Genomic DNA, 12,266 nt, shown 5'->3' with positions numbered 1-12,266 from the left:
ACAAAGAATGTATTTATGATGTTATATCAGCAAGATTAAATGGTTTATTCATTTTCCATGCAAATACCATTAGTTGTTAAGATTTTCTGACAGTGAAAAGCACAATAAAGGCAAATTGATTATGTAAGGGGACATAATTTAACTTAATGCATACATGAGAAATAGACAAACAGTCAACTTAGAGATGTGTTCTAGTACATGTATTGTCAAACAGATTTTGGAATAATAGTTAACTGCAATCTAAAGACTCTTGTTGTATTATTCTCATAATCTGAAAATGTTGGAAGTAATATAAGGCATGCTGTAAAATGTGGAATGGACTTTAATACCAGTTTTCATGATTTGGTGCTAAAACTGTTTCTTTCGATCAGTCAGATTAACCATAAACAGAGTTGGCAATCCACTAATTCCTCCTGAATCATCATGTTTGACTTCTGTGTTGATTTGAAACATCATATATTTGGGTTTTGTTCACTCCTTAAGTAAAAATGGTAAGATGAAAAAAAAGTGAAAATCTGCCAGATGGGGTAGGGATGTAATGTTTCATTTTTTTTTGGTAAGAAATGAGTGCAGACTAGTATTCTTTATTGTAATATGTTCCAAAATAAGAAGTCTTTGCATCATAGGTGTCATGACTGGTTTCAAGTTTGTTATGTCTTGGTTAAGGTGGCACGGTAGTATTTGCTTTCCAGAATTTAGGTTGCTCTTTTGTGTACCCTACTTAGGTAAATGTATCTAAACAGTGTGATTGGACAAAAAATACAGTATCAACTGAACATACTTTCCCAAACTGAGTGATGAATCAGGTGTAGAAAAATATGAAATAATTTTATATACAGATGAAAATGAATTTTTGAGAATTTTTTAAAATTTTGCATTCACTGCACCATAAAAGACCTAAAAGTACAAGTGGCCTTAGGATTTTAAAAATAGCAAAAAAAGTAAACGGTCATGGTACATATCCAAATTCATTTCTGAATGGTAAAATGAAAGTACTTCAGTTAACTGTGAATGTAGAATTTTTTGCAGTGTTAGAAAGTGGTGAAAATTCTAAAAAGGCTATCATTATCCCTTATGGCCAGGAAATACTACCGTGCCACCTTAAGGGGGATATATATTTTTACACTAAATCAATAAAGGAACTTTTTTACCTATGCAATTTGTAAGTTTATCAATACAAAGTTGATTAAGGGCAACTATGATAAAAACAAGCCTTAAATTCCACCCCTGAGAGTAAAAATTGCTGATTCAGCAAATTTTGCCTGATCTGTAGGTAATAATGTAAAAATTTACCTAGAAAGTAGAAATTCATTATTTTTATGTAACTTGCACTACATTTTTAATTATAAATGCTCGCTTTGACTTTTCGCAGTGTCTGACACATGTGCAACCACTGGAATTTGAGACGCGACATTCTTCGGTTGCATGTACATCCTATTATTTTCACCGAAATAAATAAATTGCATAATTTCTTATTTTTTTCAACACAAGTACAGCTATACTAGTTTTCTTGAGGTTTAATTTGTAGTTCTGATGTAACATGACACCAGTTGGAGCTTTAGGGGAACTAGTAAGAGGTTAAGGGGTCCTTACTTATTCATTAAGCTCTCATACTGGTCTGAAATAGAGATAGAAATAGGGGTTTCTTTACATTGAATATACCTTATTTTTGACAAAGAATGTATTTATGATGTTATATCAGCAAGATTAAATGGTTTATTCATTTTCCATGCAAATACCATTAGTTGTTAAGATTTTCTGACAGTGAAAAGCACAATAAAGGCAAATTGATTATGTAAGGGGACATAATTTAACTTAATGCATACATGAGAAATAGACAAACAGTCAACTTAGAGATGTGTTCTAGTACATGTATTGTCAAACAGATTTTGGAATAATAGTTAACTGCAATCTAAAGACTCTTGTTGTATTATTCTCATAATCTGAAAATGTTGGAAGTAATATAAGGCATGCTGTAAAATGTGGAATGGACTTTAATACCAGTTTTCATGATTTGGTGCTAAAACTGTTTCTTTCGATCAGTCAGATTAACCATAAACAGAGTTGGCAATCCACTAATTCCTCCTGAATCATCATGTTTGACTTCTGTGTTGATTTGAAACATCATATATTTGGGTTTTGTTCACTCCTTAAGTAAAAATGGTAAGATGAAAAAAAAGTGAAAATCTGCCAGATGGGGTAGGGATGTAATGTTTCATTTTTTTTTGGTAAGAAATGAGTGCAGACTAGTATTCTTTATTGTAATATGTTCCAAAATAAGAAGTCTTTGCATCATAGGTGTCATGACTGGTTTCAAGTTTGTTATGTCTTGGTTAAGGTGGCACGGTAGTATTTGCTTTCCAGAATTTAGGTTGCTCTTTTGTGTACCCTACTTAGGTAAATGTATCTAAACAGTGTGATTGGACAAAAAATACAGTATCAACTGAACATACTTTCCCAAACTGAGTGATGAATCAGGTGTAGAAAAATATGAAATAATTTTATATACAGATGAAAATGAATTTTTGAGAATTTTTTAAAATTTTGCATTCACTGCACCATAAAAGACCTAAAAGTACAAGTGGCCTTAGGATTTTAAAAATAGCAAAAAAAGTAAACGGTCATGGTACATATCCAAATTCATTTCTGAATGGTAAAATGAAAGTACTTCAGTTAACTGTGAATGTAGAATTTTTTGCAGTGTTAGAAAGTGGTGAAAATTCTAAAAAGGCTATCATTATCCCTTATGGCCAGGAAATACTACCGTGCCACCTTAAGGGGGATATATATTTTTACACTAAATCAATAAAGGAACTTTTTTACCTATGCAATTTGTAAGTTTATCAATACAAAGTTGATTAAGGGCAACTATGATAAAAACAAGCCTTAAATTCCACCCCTGAGAGTAAAAATTGCTGATTCAGCAAATTTTGCCTGATCTGTAGGTAATAATGTAAAAATTTACCTAGAAAGTAGAAATTCATTATTTTTATGTAACTTGCACTACATTTTTAATTATAAATGCTCGCTTTGACTTTTCGCAGTGTCTGACACATGTGCAACCACTGGAATTTGAGACGCGACATTCTTCGGTTGCATGTACATCCTATTATTTTCACCGAAATAAATAAATTGCATAATTTCTTATTTTTTTCAACACAAGTACAGCTATACTAGTTTTCTTGAGGTTTAATTTGTAGTTCTGATGTAACATGACACCAGTTGGAGCTTTAGGGGAACTAGTAAGAGGTTAAGGGGTCCTTACTTATTCATTAAGCTCTCATACTGGTCTGAAATAGAGATAGAAATAGGGGTTTCTTTACATTGAATATACCTTATTTTTGACAAAGAATGTATTTATGATGTTATATCAGCAAGATTAAATGGTTTATTCATTTTCCATGCAAATACCATTAGTTGTTAAGATTTTCTGACAGTGAAAAGCACAATAAAGGCAAATTGATTATGTAAGGGGACATAATTTAACTTAATGCATACATGAGAAATAGACAAACAGTCAACTTAGAGATGTGTTCTAGTACATGTATTGTCAAACAGATTTTGGAATAATAGTTAACTGCAATCTAAAGACTCTTGTTGTATTATTCTCATAATCTGAAAATGTTGGAAGTAATATAAGGCATGCTGTAAAATGTGGAATGGACTTTAATACCAGTTTTCATGATTTGGTGCTAAAACTGTTTCTTTCGATCAGTCAGATTAACCATAAACAGAGTTGGCAATCCACTAATTCCTCCTGAATCATCATGTTTGACTTCTGTGTTGATTTGAAACATCATATATTTGGGTTTTGTTCACTCCTTAAGTAAAAATGGTAAGATGAAAAAAAAGTGAAAATCTGCCAGATGGGGTAGGGATGTAATGTTTCATTTTTTTTTGGTAAGAAATGAGTGCAGACTAGTATTCTTTATTGTAATATGTTCCAAAATAAGAAGTCTTTGCATCATAGGTGTCATGACTGGTTTCAAGTTTGTTATGTCTTGGTTAAGGTGGCACGGTAGTATTTGCTTTCCAGAATTTAGGTTGCTCTTTTGTGTACCCTACTTAGGTAAATGTATCTAAACAGTGTGATTGGACAAAAAATACAGTATCAACTGAACATACTTTCCCAAACTGAGTGATGAATCAGGTGTAGAAAAATATGAAATAATTTTATATACAGATGAAAATGAATTTTTGAGAATTTTTTAAAATTTTGCATTCACTGCACCATAAAAGACCTAAAAGTACAAGTGGCCTTAGGATTTTAAAAATAGCAAAAAAAGTAAACGGTCATGGTACATATCCAAATTCATTTCTGAATGGTAAAATGAAAGTACTTCAGTTAACTGTGAATGTAGAATTTTTTGCAGTGTTAGAAAGTGGTGAAAATTCTAAAAAGGCTATCATTATCCCTTATGGCCAGGAAATACTACCGTGCCACCTTAAGGGGGATATATATTTTTACACTAAATCAATAAAGGAACTTTTTTACCTATGCAATTTGTAAGTTTATCAATACAAAGTTGATTAAGGGCAACTATGATAAAAACAAGCCTTAAATTCCACCCCTGAGAGTAAAAATTGCTGATTCAGCAAATTTTGCCTGATCTGTAGGTAATAATGTAAAAATTTACCTAGAAAGTAGAAATTCATTATTTTTATGTAACTTGCACTACATTTTTAATTATAAATGCTCGCTTTGACTTTTCGCAGTGTCTGACACATGTGCAACCACTGGAATTTGAGACGCGACATTCTTCGGTTGCATGTACATCCTATTATTTTCACCGAAATAAATAAATTGCATAATTTCTTATTTTTTTCAACACAAGTACAGCTATACTAGTTTTCTTGAGGTTTAATTTGTAGTTCTGATGTAACATGACACCAGTTGGAGCTTTAGGGGAACTAGTAAGAGGTTAAGGGGTCCTTACTTATTCATTAAGCTCTCATACTGGTCTGAAATAGAGATAGAAATAGGGGTTTCTTTACATTGAATATACCTTATTTTTGACAAAGAATGTATTTATGATGTTATATCAGCAAGATTAAATGGTTTATTCATTTTCCATGCAAATACCATTAGTTGTTAAGATTTTCTGACAGTGAAAAGCACAATAAAGGCAAATTGATTATGTAAGGGGACATAATTTAACTTAATGCATACATGAGAAATAGACAAACAGTCAACTTAGAGATGTGTTCTAGTACATGTATTGTCAAACAGATTTTGGAATAATAGTTAACTGCAATCTAAAGACTCTTGTTGTATTATTCTCATAATCTGAAAATGTTGGAAGTAATATAAGGCATGCTGTAAAATGTGGAATGGACTTTAATACCAGTTTTCATGATTTGGTGCTAAAACTGTTTCTTTCGATCAGTCAGATTAACCATAAACAGAGTTGGCAATCCACTAATTCCTCCTGAATCATCATGTTTGACTTCTGTGTTGATTTGAAACATCATATATTTGGGTTTTGTTCACTCCTTAAGTAAAAATGGTAAGATGAAAAAAAAGTGAAAATCTGCCAGATGGGGTAGGGATGTAATGTTTCATTTTTTTTTGGTAAGAAATGAGTGCAGACTAGTATTCTTTATTGTAATATGTTCCAAAATAAGAAGTCTTTGCATCATAGGTGTCATGACTGGTTTCAAGTTTGTTATGTCTTGGTTAAGGTGGCACGGTAGTATTTGCTTTCCAGAATTTAGGTTGCTCTTTTGTGTACCCTACTTAGGTAAATGTATCTAAACAGTGTGATTGGACAAAAAATACAGTATCAACTGAACATACTTTCCCAAACTGAGTGATGAATCAGGTGTAGAAAAATATGAAATAATTTTATATACAGATGAAAATGAATTTTTGAGAATTTTTTAAAATTTTGCATTCACTGCACCATAAAAGACCTAAAAGTACAAGTGGCCTTAGGATTTTAAAAATAGCAAAAAAAGTAAACGGTCATGGTACATATCCAAATTCATTTCTGAATGGTAAAATGAAAGTACTTCAGTTAACTGTGAATGTAGAATTTTTTGCAGTGTTAGAAAGTGGTGAAAATTCTAAAAAGGCTATCATTATCCCTTATGGCCAGGAAATACTACCGTGCCACCTTAAGGGGGATATATATTTTTACACTAAATCAATAAAGGAACTTTTTTACCTATGCAATTTGTAAGTTTATCAATACAAAGTTGATTAAGGGCAACTATGATAAAAACAAGCCTTAAATTCCACCCCTGAGAGTAAAAATTGCTGATTCAGCAAATTTTGCCTGATCTGTAGGTAATAATGTAAAAATTTACCTAGAAAGTAGAAATTCATTATTTTTATGTAACTTGCACTACATTTTTAATTATAAATGCTCGCTTTGACTTTTCGCAGTGTCTGACACATGTGCAACCACTGGAATTTGAGACGCGACATTCTTCGGTTGCATGTACATCCTATTATTTTCACCGAAATAAATAAATTGCATAATTTCTTATTTTTTTCAACACAAGTACAGCTATACTAGTTTTCTTGAGGTTTAATTTGTAGTTCTGATGTAACATGACACCAGTTGGAGCTTTAGGGGAACTAGTAAGAGGTTAAGGGGTCCTTACTTATTCATTAAGCTCTCATACTGGTCTGAAATAGAGATAGAAATAGGGGTTTCTTTACATTGAATATACCTTATTTTTGACAAAGAATGTATTTATGATGTTATATCAGCAAGATTAAATGGTTTATTCATTTTCCATGCAAATACCATTAGTTGTTAAGATTTTCTGACAGTGAAAAGCACAATAAAGGCAAATTGATTATGTAAGGGGACATAATTTAACTTAATGCATACATGAGAAATAGACAAACAGTCAACTTAGAGATGTGTTCTAGTACATGTATTGTCAAACAGATTTTGGAATAATAGTTAACTGCAATCTAAAGACTCTTGTTGTATTATTCTCATAATCTGAAAATGTTGGAAGTAATATAAGGCATGCTGTAAAATGTGGAATGGACTTTAATACCAGTTTTCATGATTTGGTGCTAAAACTGTTTCTTTCGATCAGTCAGATTAACCATAAACAGAGTTGGCAATCCACTAATTCCTCCTGAATCATCATGTTTGACTTCTGTGTTGATTTGAAACATCATATATTTGGGTTTTGTTCACTCCTTAAGTAAAAATGGTAAGATGAAAAAAAAGTGAAAATCTGCCAGATGGGGTAGGGATGTAATGTTTCATTTTTTTTTGGTAAGAAATGAGTGCAGACTAGTATTCTTTATTGTAATATGTTCCAAAATAAGAAGTCTTTGCATCATAGGTGTCATGACTGGTTTCAAGTTTGTTATGTCTTGGTTAAGGTGGCACGGTAGTATTTGCTTTCCAGAATTTAGGTTGCTCTTTTGTGTACCCTACTTAGGTAAATGTATCTAAACAGTGTGATTGGACAAAAAATACAGTATCAACTGAACATACTTTCCCAAACTGAGTGATGAATCAGGTGTAGAAAAATATGAAATAATTTTATATACAGATGAAAATGAATTTTTGAGAATTTTTTAAAATTTTGCATTCACTGCACCATAAAAGACCTAAAAGTACAAGTGGCCTTAGGATTTTAAAAATAGCAAAAAAAGTAAACGGTCATGGTACATATCCAAATTCATTTCTGAATGGTAAAATGAAAGTACTTCAGTTAACTGTGAATGTAGAATTTTTTGCAGTGTTAGAAAGTGGTGAAAATTCTAAAAAGGCTATCATTATCCCTTATGGCCAGGAAATACTACCGTGCCACCTTAAGGGGGATATATATTTTTACACTAAATCAATAAAGGAACTTTTTTACCTATGCAATTTGTAAGTTTATCAATACAAAGTTGATTAAGGGCAACTATGATAAAAACAAGCCTTAAATTCCACCCCTGAGAGTAAAAATTGCTGATTCAGCAAATTTTGCCTGATCTGTAGGTAATAATGTAAAAATTTACCTAGAAAGTAGAAATTCATTATTTTTATGTAACTTGCACTACATTTTTAATTATAAATGCTCGCTTTGACTTTTCGCAGTGTCTGACACATGTGCAACCACTGGAATTTGAGACGCGACATTCTTCGGTTGCATGTACATCCTATTATTTTCACCGAAATAAATAAATTGCATAATTTCTTATTTTTTTCAACACAAGTACAGCTATACTAGTTTTCTTGAGGTTTAATTTGTAGTTCTGATGTAACATGACACCAGTTGGAGCTTTAGGGGAACTAGTAAGAGGTTAAGGGGTCCTTACTTATTCATTAAGCTCTCATACTGGTCTGAAATAGAGATAGAAATAGGGGTTTCTTTACATTGAATATACCTTATTTTTGACAAAGAATGTATTTATGATGTTATATCAGCAAGATTAAATGGTTTATTCATTTTCCATGCAAATACCATTAGTTGTTAAGATTTTCTGACAGTGAAAAGCACAATAAAGGCAAATTGATTATGTAAGGGGACATAATTTAACTTAATGCATACATGAGAAATAGACAAACAGTCAACTTAGAGATGTGTTCTAGTACATGTATTGTCAAACAGATTTTGGAATAATAGTTAACTGCAATCTAAAGACTCTTGTTGTATTATTCTCATAATCTGAAAATGTTGGAAGTAATATAAGGCATGCTGTAAAATGTGGAATGGACTTTAATACCAGTTTTCATGATTTGGTGCTAAAACTGTTTCTTTCGATCAGTCAGATTAACCATAAACAGAGTTGGCAATCCACTAATTCCTCCTGAATCATCATGTTTGACTTCTGTGTTGATTTGAAACATCATATATTTGGGTTTTGTTCACTCCTTAAGTAAAAATGGTAAGATGAAAAAAAAGTGAAAATCTGCCAGATGGGGTAGGGATGTAATGTTTCATTTTTTTTTGGTAAGAAATGAGTGCAGACTAGTATTCTTTATTGTAATATGTTCCAAAATAAGAAGTCTTTGCATCATAGGTGTCATGACTGGTTTCAAGTTTGTTATGTCTTGGTTAAGGTGGCACGGTAGTATTTGCTTTCCAGAATTTAGGTTGCTCTTTTGTGTACCCTACTTAGGTAAATGTATCTAAACAGTGTGATTGGACAAAAAATACAGTATCAACTGAACATACTTTCCCAAACTGAGTGATGAATCAGGTGTAGAAAAATATGAAATAATTTTATATACAGATGAAAATGAATTTTTGAGAATTTTTTAAAATTTTGCATTCACTGCACCATAAAAGACCTAAAAGTACAAGTGGCCTTAGGATTTTAAAAATAGCAAAAAAAGTAAACGGTCATGGTACATATCCAAATTCATTTCTGAATGGTAAAATGAAAGTACTTCAGTTAACTGTGAATGTAGAATTTTTTGCAGTGTTAGAAAGTGGTGAAAATTCTAAAAAGGCTATCATTATCCCTTATGGCCAGGAAATACTACCGTGCCACCTTAAGGGGGATATATATTTTTACACTAAATCAATAAAGGAACTTTTTTACCTATGCAATTTGTAAGTTTATCAATACAAAGTTGATTAAGGGCAACTATGATAAAAACAAGCCTTAAATTCCACCCCTGAGAGTAAAAATTGCTGATTCAGCAAATTTTGCCTGATCTGTAGGTAATAATGTAAAAATTTACCTAGAAAGTAGAAATTCATTATTTTTATGTAACTTGCACTACATTTTTAATTATAAATGCTCGCTTTGACTTTTCGCAGTGTCTGACACATGTGCAACCACTGGAATTTGAGACGCGACATTCTTCGGTTGCATGTACATCCTATTATTTTCACCGAAATAAATAAATTGCATAATTTCTTATTTTTTTCAACACAAGTACAGCTATACTAGTTTTCTTGAGGTTTAATTTGTAGTTCTGATGTAACATGACACCAGTTGGAGCTTTAGGGGAACTAGTAAGAGGTTAAGGGGTCCTTACTTATTCATTAAGCTCTCATACTGGTCTGAAATAGAGATAGAAATAGGGGTTTCTTTACATTGAATATACCTTATTTTTGACAAAGAATGTATTTATGATGTTATATCAGCAAGATTAAATGGTTTATTCATTTTCCATGCAAATACCATTAGTTGTTAAGATTTTCTGACAGTGAAAAGCACAATAAAGGCAAATTGATTATGTAAGGGGACATAATTTAACTTAATGCATACATGAGAAATAGACAAACAGTCAACTTAGAGATGTGTTCTAGTACATGTATTGTCAAACAGATTTTGGAATAATAGTTAACTGCAATCTAAAGACTCTTGTTGTATTATTCTCATAATCTGAAAATGTTGGAAGTAATATAAGGCATGCTGTAAAATGTGGAATGGACTTTAATACCAGTTTTCATGATTTGGTGCTAAAACTGTTTCTTTCGATCAGTCAGATTAACCATAAACAGAGTTGGCAATCCACTAATTCCTCCTGAATCATCATGTTTGACTTCTGTGTTGATTTGAAACATCATATATTTGGGTTTTGTTCACTCCTTAAGTAAAAATGGTAAGATGAAAAAAAAGTGAAAATCTGCCAGATGGGGTAGGGATGTAATGTTTCATTTTTTTTTGGTAAGAAATGAGTGCAGACTAGTATTCTTTATTGTAATATGTTCCAAAATAAGAAGTCTTTGCATCATAGGTGTCATGACTGGTTTCAAGTTTGTTATGTCTTGGTTAAGGTGGCACGGTAGTATTTGCTTTCCAGAATTTAGGTTGCTCTTTTGTGTACCCTACTTAGGTAAATGTATCTAAACAGTGTGATTGGACAAAAAATACAGTATCAACTGAACATACTTTCCCAAACTGAGTGATGAATCAGGTGTAGAAAAATATGAAATAATTTTATATACAGATGAAAATGAATTTTTGAGAATTTTTTAAAATTTTGCATTCACTGCACCATAAAAGACCTAAAAGTACAAGTGGCCTTAGGATTTTAAAAATAGCAAAAAAAGTAAACGGTCATGGTACATATCCAAATTCATTTCTGAATGGTAAAATGAAAGTACTTCAGTTAACTGTGAATGTAGAATTTTTTGCAGTGTTAGAAAGTGGTGAAAATTCTAAAAAGGCTATCATTATCCCTTATGGCCAGGAAATACTACCGTGCCACCTTAAGGGGGATATATATTTTTACACTAAATCAATAAAGGAACTTTTTTACCTATGCAATTTGTAAGTTTATCAATACAAAGTTGATTAAGGGCAACTATGATAAAAACAAGCCTTAAATTCCACCCCTGAGAGTAAAAATTGCTGATTCAGCAAATTTTGCCTGATCTGTAGGTAATAATGTAAAAATTTACCTAGAAAGTAGAAATTCATTATTTTTATGTAACTTGCACTACATTTTTAATTATAAATGCTCGCTTTGACTTTTCGCAGTGTCTGACACATGTGCAACCACTGGAATTTGAGACGCGACATTCTTCGGTTGCATGTACATCCTATTATTTTCACCGAAATAAATAAATTGCATAATTTCTTATTTTTTTCAACACAAGTACAGCTATACTAGTTTTCTTGAGGTTTAATTTGTAGTTCTGATGTAACATGACACCAGTTGGAGCTTTAGGGGAACTAGTAAGAGGTTAAGGGGTCCTTACTTATTCATTAAGCTCTCATACTGGTCTGAAATAGAGATAGAAATAGGGGTTTCTTTACATTGAATATACCTTATTTTTGACAAAGAATGTATTTATGATGTTATATCAGCAAGATTAAATGGTTTATTCATTTTCCATGCAAATACCATTAGTTGTTAAGATTTTCTGACAGTGAAAAGCACAATAAAGGCAAATTGATTATGTAAGGGGACATAATTTAACTTAATGCATACATGAGAAATAGACAAACAGTCAACTTAGAGATGTGTTCTAGTACATGTATTGTCAAACAGATTTTGGAATAATAGTTAACTGCAATCTAAAGACTCTTGTTGTATTATTCTCATAATCTGAAAATGTTGGAAGTAATATAAGGCATGCTGTAAAATGTGGAATGGACTTTAATACCAGTTTTCATGATTTGGTGCTAAAACTGTTTCTTTCGATCAGTCAGATTAACCATAAACAGAGTTGGCAATCCACTAATTCCTCCTGAATCATCATGTTTGACTTCTGTGTTGATTTGAAACATCATATATTTGGGTTTTGTTCACTCCTTAAGTAAAAATGGTAAGATGAAAAAAAAGTGAAAATCTGCCAGATGGGGTAGGGATGTAATGTTTAATTTTTTTTTGGTAAGA

The 12,266-nt window shown here is 31.7% G+C and overlaps 1 protein-coding gene across 1 annotated transcript in view; it reads right to left on the bottom strand.

Moving 5' to 3' along the window:
• The window catches only part of LOC134691488 (uncharacterized), a 277,122-nt gene that overhangs the window by 187,584 nt on the left and 77,272 nt on the right, over positions 1-12,266 (bottom strand). The gene's annotated exons all lie outside the window — the stretch shown is intronic.

The sequence above is a fragment of the Mytilus trossulus genome, chromosome 11 (assembly GCF_036588685.1).
Source record: "Mytilus trossulus isolate FHL-02 chromosome 11, PNRI_Mtr1.1.1.hap1, whole genome shotgun sequence".
NCBI classification, from domain to species: domain Eukaryota; kingdom Metazoa; phylum Mollusca; class Bivalvia; order Mytilida; family Mytilidae; genus Mytilus; species Mytilus trossulus.
This window is presented reverse-complemented; position numbering and strand designations above follow the sequence as displayed.